General features: G+C 48.0%; 1 non-coding gene across 1 annotated transcript; it reads right to left on the bottom strand.

The window, feature by feature from the left end:
• Positions 1-9,750: 9,750 nt before the first annotated feature.
• LOC116086711 lies at positions 9,751-9,882 on the bottom strand. Its single transcript, XR_004117078.1, has one exon. It is a non-coding gene; the product is annotated as a small nucleolar RNA SNORA17 (small nucleolar RNA).
• Positions 9,883-10,148: the final 266 nt, after the last annotated feature.

Raw genomic sequence — 10,148 nt, 5'->3', positions numbered from 1 at the left:
CCAGAGGATGAGGAGTCTGGGCATTAGAGAGAGGAAAGAGGGTACATCTTGGCTCTGTCAGCAGCCCTGAGATAAGATAACATTTCATATCTACCAGCCCACAGAAATGATTAATAGGGCTTAATACTGCTTTCAGCTCTCTGGCCTATTAGAATTTGTCATTAAGTACAGGCAGCTGTAGAGCTGTCTCTTTACTGGAGCTGTGCAAGGCTGTTGCTGAGCAAATCTGGCTGAGGTTCTGTAAGCTGGAGAGAACACCAGAGAGAGGAGATAGGAACGTTGATCAGTCCACCATGACCCTGAGTTTGGGTATATGGATGGTTGCTGGCAGGGTCATGTGCTTCCTAGCCACACAATGCACACAATGGACAGGGCACCCACTGAAAGACACACTCTCGCCTTCCATTGCTTCCCTGAGGCAGTTGGCCTGGGTTGCAAAGCCCTGGGCATTTTCCTGGAAGGCTAGACACAGAAGCAGAGGGAAGGATCTCTAACATGACCTTGCTACCTATGGGATGATTCGACTGCGCTGGGCAGCCTGTCCTCCATCAGTCTTTCGGGGCCAAGTGAGGCTGGCTGGTCAGTTCCCAGATCTCTTTGCAGCCCAACTGGCTTCTTTGCTCTGTCTCCCTCTCTTTGCGTTCTTCATCATCGAAGCTGTCCACTCCCTGTGACCCGTTGCATCAATGACAGGCTGAGCATCTGAGGACACTCCTGGGCCAAGCATATATAAATCAGCACAGGTGGTAATGTGTGAAAAGCTTACATGTGTCTCAGTAATGTATACCAAGGCTCTACCACCCAGACAAGACTTGGAGCATTCCCCACCCACCCTAACCTCCCTGTTTCCTAGATTCTTATTTACATATGCATGCATTCATTCATGTGTTCATTCATTCATTCATTCATCCAACCACACTTTAGTTGACCTGTTCTTTTAATGAAAGATTTTATTTTACTAATGAGTATGTGTTTGCCTAAGGAGGCCAGAAGGGCACTTTGGATCCTGTGGAGCTGTAGTTTGAGACTTTTGTGAGCCTTTTGTTGTAGCAGTTGAGATCTAAATTTCAGTCTTCAGGTAGAGCTGTAAGGGCTCTTAACTTTTGAGACATCTCTCCAGCTGTAAGTTTTGTTTTTATTTTTACATTACTACTACTACTACTACTACTACTACTACTACTACTACTACTACTACTACTACTATTATTATTATTATTATTATTATTATTATTATTATTATTATTATTATAGTTGTGTGTGTGTTAGGTATACTTGTTAGTAGAAGTATGTAAAGGTGACCTGAAGTTGATGCTAGGTGTTTGTCCTTGATTGTTCTTCACTTCTGTTTTGTTTTGTTTTGTTTTTCCTGAGAGAAGATCTCTCCCTGAGCTTGAAGCTCAGTTTGGCTAGATGGTTGGCCGATGAGCCTCAGGGTCCTACCTGTTTCTGTCCTGTCCTTACCCATCAGTGCTGTGGGCTGTCATTTGTCACCATGGACAGCTTTTTATGTAGATTCTGGGGATCCAAACTCAAGCCTTGTGTATCAGGTGCCTTATGGAGTGAGCTACCCCTGTAGCCTCATTTCTGATACGGTTTTGATGAAGCCAGTTGCCCATGCATTCCTGATTTAATTTGATAAATTCATGGGTGGCCAGTTTTCATTTCCACAAATAAGTTATTTTTCTTTTTCAGTCTGTGTCTCACTGTTTGCTCCAGACATTTGTACAAACAAGATACAGGATTATTCTGTATACATAGTGGGCAAACTGCTGCTTAGCAAAAATGGAGTCACTGAAGGCAAAGCATAGCCTGAAGAATGCTATCCTGTCCAATATGGAGTAACTCGGGACAGGCACTGCCTGCTGCCATCAGTTGGTCAGTCCATTTAGTGAACATGCTTGATCGTCCACCTGAGGCATGGCTGGGAGAGACAGTTATTCGCTTACCTTTCCTTGAGCGGTTGCTACATGTGGGCTGACATTTGGAGGCTTTGCATGTGTTCCTAGTTCAGACAGGAAGGGGGAAATGCAGACAGACAGTGGACAATGGACCGGCCCAGTGCCTCTCAGGCAGGCGCTTATAGTAGCAGGTGATGAGGAGAGATGTGTCCATGAAAGTTACTGAGGTGGCAGTGTGAGCGCTTTCTTACAGCTCTAGAAGACATCCTTGTGCTCTCCTGTCCTCGGATCTGGGTTTGTGTCACATCCTTCATTTCTAGAGGCTGTATGGTTGCAGCACATCATCAAAACTTTTTGGCTGTCCGTTTCCTCTTGTTTGAAACAGGACAGTTGTACTTCCTCCCAGGTGTGCTGGAAGATTCAATAACCTGATGATGGTGAAGCACAATTTGTGGAAAACAGTTGTGCATTCTAGACAGCTAGGAGCTGGTGGTTGGTCCGGTGACTTTTTGGGAGTGTGTATAGAGGGTTAAATGGTGGTTCCTAAAATATGTCCATGCCCTGGCTCCCCGGAACGTGCGGGTGTGACATTATTTGTATCAAGGGCCTTTCAAGATATAGTTGAGACAAGATCAATGATGATTACTAAGGGCAGGGGAGGGGCTTGTAACATCAATCATTGCCCTATACAGACAAAAGAGAAGATGCTGAGAAGGGAACATGGTCTTTTGAAAACAGAGGCTGAGGGCTGGAGAGTTGGCTCAGTAGTTAAGAGGACTGACTGCTCTTCGGAAGGTCCTGAGTTCAAATCCCAGCAACCACATGGTGGCTCACAACCATCCATAATGAGATCTGCCACCCTCTTTTGGTGTGTCTGAAGGCAGCTACACTGTACTTAGATATAATAATAAATAAATAAATATTTAGGCCGGAGCAAGCAGGGCCGACCCGGAACGAGAAACCTTCATTCCCAGCAACCACATGATGGCTCACAACCATCAGTACAGCTACAGTGTACCCATACACATAAAATAAATAAACCTTATAAAAAAAGAAAAGAAAACCAAACAGAGGCTGAGATGCAGTAGCACAGCCACAGCCAAGGAATGCATGCAGATGCAGCCTTGGAGTCAGAGGAAGCAAGGAATGATTTCTCCCACAGCTTTAAGGCCTGGCGGCATGTTGATTTCTGACGGCTAGCTTCCAGAGCCATAACAGTAAATGTCTACTGCTGTAAAGCCACCCATTGTCATTTGTCATGGCGGCCCTGGCAAAGGGATAAAATGTTTGTCACCTGCCATCCTGGCTTGTTTTATATCAGCTTGACCCAGGCTAGAATCATCAGAGAGGAGGGAGCCTCAACTGAGAAAATGCCTCTATAGTATCTGGCTATAAGACATTTTTAAAATTAGAGATGGCTGGGGGAGGGTCTAGCCCATTGTAGATAGTGCCATCCCTAGGCTGGTGGTCCTAGGTTCTGTAAGAAAACATGCTGAATAAGCCAGTAAGCAGCATCCGTCCATGGCTGCTATATCAGCTCCTGCCTCCAGGTTCCTGTTTGAGTTCCTGACTTCCATCAGTGATGAACTACGATGTGGAAGTGTAAGCCCAATAAACCCTTTCTTCCCCAACTTGTTTTTTGGTCATGATGTTTCATCATTAGAGAAACCCTAACCTGTTGTCTTTTATTAGAGTTTGATGGATAGATGTAGTTTAATTAATGTCTAGTATATCTCTACACTTCCATTTGCCAGCTTATGAACTTCTTTTCACAGGATCGCTATTTCCCCTCCCCACCCAAGCTTTTAAAATGTATGAGACAATTAGCAGGCAGCCAATGACATGATGTTTGGCACAACAAACGGATGCCAGGTGACACCATAATAGGGTTTGTCACAAATTCTGTCTTGATCTTTTTCTACAGAGGTGGGGCAGAGTTAGTTCCCTGGGTCCCTGACAAATTAAAGATGGTGGAACATCTTTAATGAGAGCTTCTTGTCCATGGTGCAGAGGGGGGAGCATCGAGAAAAAAAAGACTTTGGGCATAATCAGAATGTGTTCTGCAGATTCTGGTTATGATGAGACAATGGGCAAGCCTGGGTCAACTCGACCCGAAGGAAAAGTATGGTCTCCCTCAGACAGGCTGGGCCACTGTGAGAGAGCTGCCTTCACTCCTAGTGATAGGAGAGAGAGCTTGGGCCAGGGCTGAGGACAGGATAGCTGCTGCCTTCGTTAACAAAAAGTTTTGTCAAAATGAAAACAAGATAAGAAGGGTTTCTGTTTCTAGGAAGGAGAGCTTCACAAGTGTCTCCGTGGTCATCACCTTCTCTGACTCCCCCTGCTCCATCCTTCCACTCACAGCAGCATTGTCTCTGTGAGGGCTGTGGCAGGGGCCACCTCCTCTTGCCTGTGCTGTCATTGTCTAAAAGCTTAGCTCCAGCTGGGCCAGAGGGAGGGTATCTTACTGGACTGTAAGAGCCTATTTAGGTTTCAGGCTGATCTCTCCACAAGCTGAATGGAGGCTGCACCATCTCACCCACACCGTCCTTCCCACCACAGCACACGGCTTGAAAGGCTTGCTTACTTTTGATGGTCATGTCATTGCCACTGGCAAAACCACACTCTGGAATCAGAGAGAGTTGTAAGATGCATAGATCATATAAGAGAGTGTGAGCGTGTGTGTATGTGTATGTGTGTATGTGCTTGTGTGTGTGTGTGTGTGTGCATGCACATGAGCGTGTGTGTAGAACCAAGGAATAGGCTCCATGGAAGCTGCAGGAAGAAAGATCTCATCCATGCCTGAAGGATCGAGAAAGCCTACCTGGCTGCCTTCTTCTTTCCTTCAAAATACTATTTGTTGTGCTTTGAGTTTGTGCCAGCCACTGTAGAAAGCGCTAGGGATGTAGCTCAGACAACACAACAGAAGCTTCTCCTCTTAGGGCATAGACGCTAGAGGCGAGACAGGCAATTAACAGATGATTTTATAATAATGGCGGGCTACGAATTACAGTGCATCACTGTCAGAGTCAGTATCTAGATCTTGTATATGTGGCTCTGCCTCTGCCTCAATCCTGCCCTGCTGGCTGGGGATCCCCTACTACCACTCTGTCTGCAGCTGCAAGAAGTTGTTTTGGGGCTTGGTGTATTTTGTTTTGTGTGTGTGTATGTTTTCAAGACAGAGTTTCTCTGTGTAACAGAGCCCTTCTGTTCTGGACTTGTTTTGTAAACCAAGCTGAACTCGAACTCACAGAGATACACACCGGCCTCTTGCTTTCCAAGCGCTGGGATTAAAGGCACGCACCCTCCCCTGCCCCACCCCTCCAGATGTGAGAAGTCTTAAATCAGCATTCACACCTCCAGCTTTACTCTTCTCACCCCAAATCACCTTAGCTCTTCTCGCTCCTTTGTTTTTCTGGGTAAACTCTAGAACCAGTCACAGAGGTCATATGTTATGGTGTATTCTCATTCTAAATGAGAATGGCCCCCCATAGGCTCATAGATTTGAATTCCATCAGTCACCAGGCAGTGGCACTCTTTGAAAGGATTGGGAGATGTGGCCTTGTTGCAATAGGTGTGTGGTCTCATTGGAGGAAGTATTTTACTGGCAGTGGGCTTTGAGGTTTTAGAGGTCCAAGCCAGGCCCTTTCTCTTCCTGTCGCCTGTGGATCTGGATGCACAGCTCCTTCAGCACCATGTCCTCCTCCTACCACCATGCTCCTGGCCATGTTGACAATGAACTAAACCTCTGAAACTAAAGTCAAACCAGCCGGGCAGTGGTGGTGCGCACCTTTAATCCTAGCACTTGGGAGGCAGAGGCAGGCACATTTCTGAGTTTGAGGCCAGCCTGGTCTACAGAGTGAGTTCCAGAACAGCCAGGGCTACACAGAGAAACCCTGTCTCGAAAAAACCAAAAACCAATAAACAAAAAACCAAACCAAAACAAAACAACAACAACAAACTATAATGAAAACTTGGTGCCATGCTCACAGTGTTTCTTAACAGCGATAGGACACCGATTAAGACTGAAGGGAAGTCCAAGGAGCCAGTGCTTTTCATAAATGAAGTACTTTTCATCAAGACAGAGCCAAACGTTGGTTTGGTAGCAGGTGGAGGATGAGAGGGGTGAATGTTCACTTCGATTTTCCTTTGTAGCTGTAACGATCCACCCAGGACATTGCAGGCGTGTCTAGCAAGTTTGAGAGAAGGAGTGGCCCCACATCTGGCTGGATAGAGAGAATGTCTGCTGTAAAGGCCCTTGCAGTGCTTGGGGCCAGCAAGAACCTGGCTCCCTGCTGATAGCAGTGGCATACTGCCATGCTCTGCCTTGGCTTTTGTCTAGACTTGTTGGACATGCATGGGTGGCTGGTCAGCAATGAGCTGGGGATTAGTAGCCAATGCGTGGTTGACTTGGACCTCATAAGACAGAATTCAATCACTGGCCATGCCTCATTGCAAGGGGGCTGGGATATGTATATCACCTGTGTCCCTAGAGGATGCACCAACACTACCACTTCTGCCACACTGGGAGCTCTCTCCGTGTGAAGAAGGATGGTGTCTAGGCTGGGTCGTCAGGAAGGCTCCACAGAGAAGGCAGCCTGGAAGATGTAAGCTTCTCTCTGAGATGCACTGGATAGCATTAGTCTATGGCCATACACTTGGGCGGCTCCCCTCCCGACCCCCCCATCTGCCCTTCTCACATAGCCCAAGATGCATGGCATGGAGGTGGTCCTATAGACAAGCTCTAGATGGAGTGGATTCTCCCCTCATCTTGAAAGGATCAAGGAGGACATCTGACTCTTATTCATGGCAAGAAGGCAAGTGGTAGAAGCCTCTCTTTGCCAGGAATGCAGAGATTCATGGCTGCCCAAGATATTGAGAACTAGGAAGGACTAAGGGGTTGTCTATAAAGATAGGGTTTTTAAACTTTTTAGTTCTTTGTGAGTTTCACATCATGCACCCCAAACCACTCATCTCCCCATCCCCTCATACCCACCCTTCACCCTTGCAACCTTCACAGCCCCATCAACAGAGAGCAAAAAAAACTTGTTGTGGAAGTTGTAGTGGGTCACAGTGTGTCTCAGTACACCCTTTTGTTCACACTTCTTTGCTTGCAATTGTTCATTATAATGATTTATTGGTTTAGTCTGAGGCCTCTGGCTTCTGCTATTCTATCAGTATGCAACCTCACTGGGACTCCTCTCTGGAAGTGAAAATTTCTGGTCACTTTGGAGACTCAGTTGTGTCATGTGATGTTTGTTTTTCTGAAGCAGACATGTAAGAGAGAATGTTTTGCTAAGAACAGACTCATGTTTTTCTGAAAGCTGTCTTGTGAAAGGGCATGCAATATTTTGCTGGGGTGGATGCTTATGAGGGCATGTGATACTTAGAGAGAATATAAATATAACCACACAGACAGTGAGATGATGTTCTTGCATTGGTTTGCCTTGCAACATTTTGCTGGTCTTCTCTGATGGTCTTCACTGATCTTTGATTGTCGTGACTTTGTAGAAAGAAATGTACCAAAGAATTTCTGGTGGTATTCCGGCTACTTCTTGCCCCTTCTACTGGCTCATGGCGATTTGGCAGAGCCTTGTGGTTTCTTCTGGATCAAGCTACCGCTGCTTTGTCTTCAGTGACACTATTGAACTGGACTGCTGATATCCTGACAATGAAGATTGGAATTGCCCCAAAGATCTACTTCTAAAAAGGTCCACAACCTCCATTTCCTATTTAACTTTTTCTTTACCCTACCTGGTAGGTGGACTAGAAGGAAGGTTGAGCATTTGAAAAACCTTTATTAAAGTAGGTTTTGAAAAATTTAAGCCTACAATATCCTGTTGTTGCCTTGTGTCATGGAGACTTCATAGTTTTGAACCTGTAGGACAAGCCCTTTCATGTACTCCAGCAGTTCAGCAATGGGTAGATGTTGGGGTGAGCCGCTCAGAACCCTGGATCTGGGCCTGAGCAGTATCTGAGCTGGTCAGCCTGCAGGCTCTCACACTATCATGCCCTTAGGGCTGGCTCACCAGCAGCCCTACAGTTGCAGAGCTGGCTCTACTGTGCTGCCCAGGTGAGGTGCAGGACCCCACTATCCCAAGAATGGCAGATGATGAGGGACGTGGCCAGCTCTCTCATAATCCTGGGGCCAGCTCTCCTGCCTACCATAGATGGCGAAGAACCAGAGAGGGGAGGAAGGCATCTTTCCCTCATCCGTGCCACCATCTAATAGACAAGAGGTAGGGATGGCTTTCCTGTGCTCATGCCCTTCAGGCCGGCTCATCTGCAACCCTTAGATCTAGGACCAGGCCTAATGTGCTGCCCAGATGAGGTTCAGGGCTCTCTCTCCCAAGTGCTGCAGCAGGTAAGGGGCAGGGCCAGCTCTCTTGCTCTCATGACCCCAGGGCCATCTCTTCCACCTGCTGTAGGTGGCAAGGGATGAGGGTGAAAAAGGGTATCTCTCCCTCACCATGCTGCCTAACAGCAGACAAGTTGTGGGGCCAGCTCTCCCATGCTCACACCCTTGGGGCTGGCTCACTTGTATTCCCCTACCCCTACTATCAGGGTCAGCTTTACTGTGTTGTCCAGATGAGGTGCATGGCTTGCTCTCCAACACATTGCTGCAGCAAGTGAGGGGCAAACCAGCTCTCCTGCTCTTTACCCAGTTGGGGACAGCTTTCCCATCCGCTGCCTGTGGCAAGGGCAAAAGACAGGGGAGGGGGTCTCCCCCTTACTGATGCTACTGCATAGCAGACAAGAGGCAGGGTCAGCTCTCCCATGCTCATGCCCTTTGGGCTGGCTCACCTGCAACCCCTGCCCCATTCAGAGCCAGCTCTACTGCGCTGCCCAGCTCAGTTGCCTGGCCACTCTCCTGAGTGCTGAAGCTGGTGATGGGCAGGACCAGCTCTTCCACTCTCATGACCCCAGGGCTAAGTCTCCTGCTTGCCACATGTGGAGAGGCAAGGGAGGAGGCAAATATCTCTTTCTCATCCACATCACCTCACAGATGAGTGGTAAGGTCAGCTCTCCTACTCTCTTCTCAGGGCAGGCTCACCCACAACTCCTGAGCTATATGGTCCACTCTCCTAAGTATTGCAGCTGGATAGGGGTAGGGTCAGCTCTCTTGCTCTCCTATCCCCAGGGCCAGCTCTCCCATGATGCCCAGGTGAGGGGTGGGTCCAATTCTGCACATCCTTCAGACATTGACATGTCTGCTGGAGGCAGCCCAGACCTTGCATGTTCGCCTGGCCTTTGGTGGTAACAGACCACAGGGACATGGACCCAGACATGGCCCATTGTAGCAACATAAGCCAGGACCCTACATGGTCTCAGGTGGCATCACTGGGTACTCACATCAAGCTGTTCCTCGTTACCCTCAAGTCTCCAGTTCTGCCTCTATTTATTATGCCCTCACATCCTTCAGTTTCTCTTTCTCTTCCATTTCTGCATGACTTTCTTGATCCTCTTAGTGATGCCTGGGATCTCTGAGTGTCTGGGGTCATCTCAGGGGTGGTCTCAGGAGTGCTATGTCCAGCTCATACATTATGGTGCTGGGTAGGGGTCATCTTGTGCAGGGTCTGCTCTCTCAGGTCTGCTTGTGTGTGGCATCAGATCAGTAGTCATCTCAGGCTAGCTCCCTGTTGGGGCACCATGACACCGGTTTGGTGGTTGTCTCAGGCTCACTCCCTGCCAGGCCCGCCCAAGTGGCCCCTTTTGAGGGTCATATGTCTGGGGCTTACTCCCACTCAGGGCCCATGATCACAGGTGAGGTTCTTCTAGTCCCTGGCTTGCTCCCCATTTTGGAAACCCATGTGGGTCTGCCTAGAGGGTCATTTCAGGCTCGCTTTTTTCAGGGACTTTTAGGCTACTAATTATTCAGATGTTCACAGGTCAGGGCACCGAGCACAGACAGAGCCTCTCTCCTCTCTGCCACCTACTGATGCACATGTGACACAGCAGCCACACCTGCAACGCCTCTAGGGCCAGAGGCTGTGAAGATATTTACAGCACCCATTCTAAGGCTAAGTGGACCCTGTGGAGAAGGGACAGGAACTTTGTAAGAGACAGAAGATAGGGTGAAAACTGTGAACTGTCATCCTTTGAGCATGTGGTAACCACTGCGATCAAGAATTCACAATTGTGGTATCTTCACTGGCCCCATACAAGACTGGCCCTGGGAACATTCCATTATGGAAGTGGAAGGAGCGTATGGGGGTCTTATGGGGCCGTACCCCTCACTGCTAAACTATTGGT

Source organism: Mastomys coucha, unplaced genomic scaffold, assembly GCF_008632895.1.
Source record: "Mastomys coucha isolate ucsf_1 unplaced genomic scaffold, UCSF_Mcou_1 pScaffold12, whole genome shotgun sequence".
NCBI classification, from domain to species: domain Eukaryota; kingdom Metazoa; phylum Chordata; class Mammalia; order Rodentia; family Muridae; genus Mastomys; species Mastomys coucha.
Note: the sequence above shows the minus strand (reverse complement) of the source record. Positions and strands in the feature narration are given on the sequence as shown.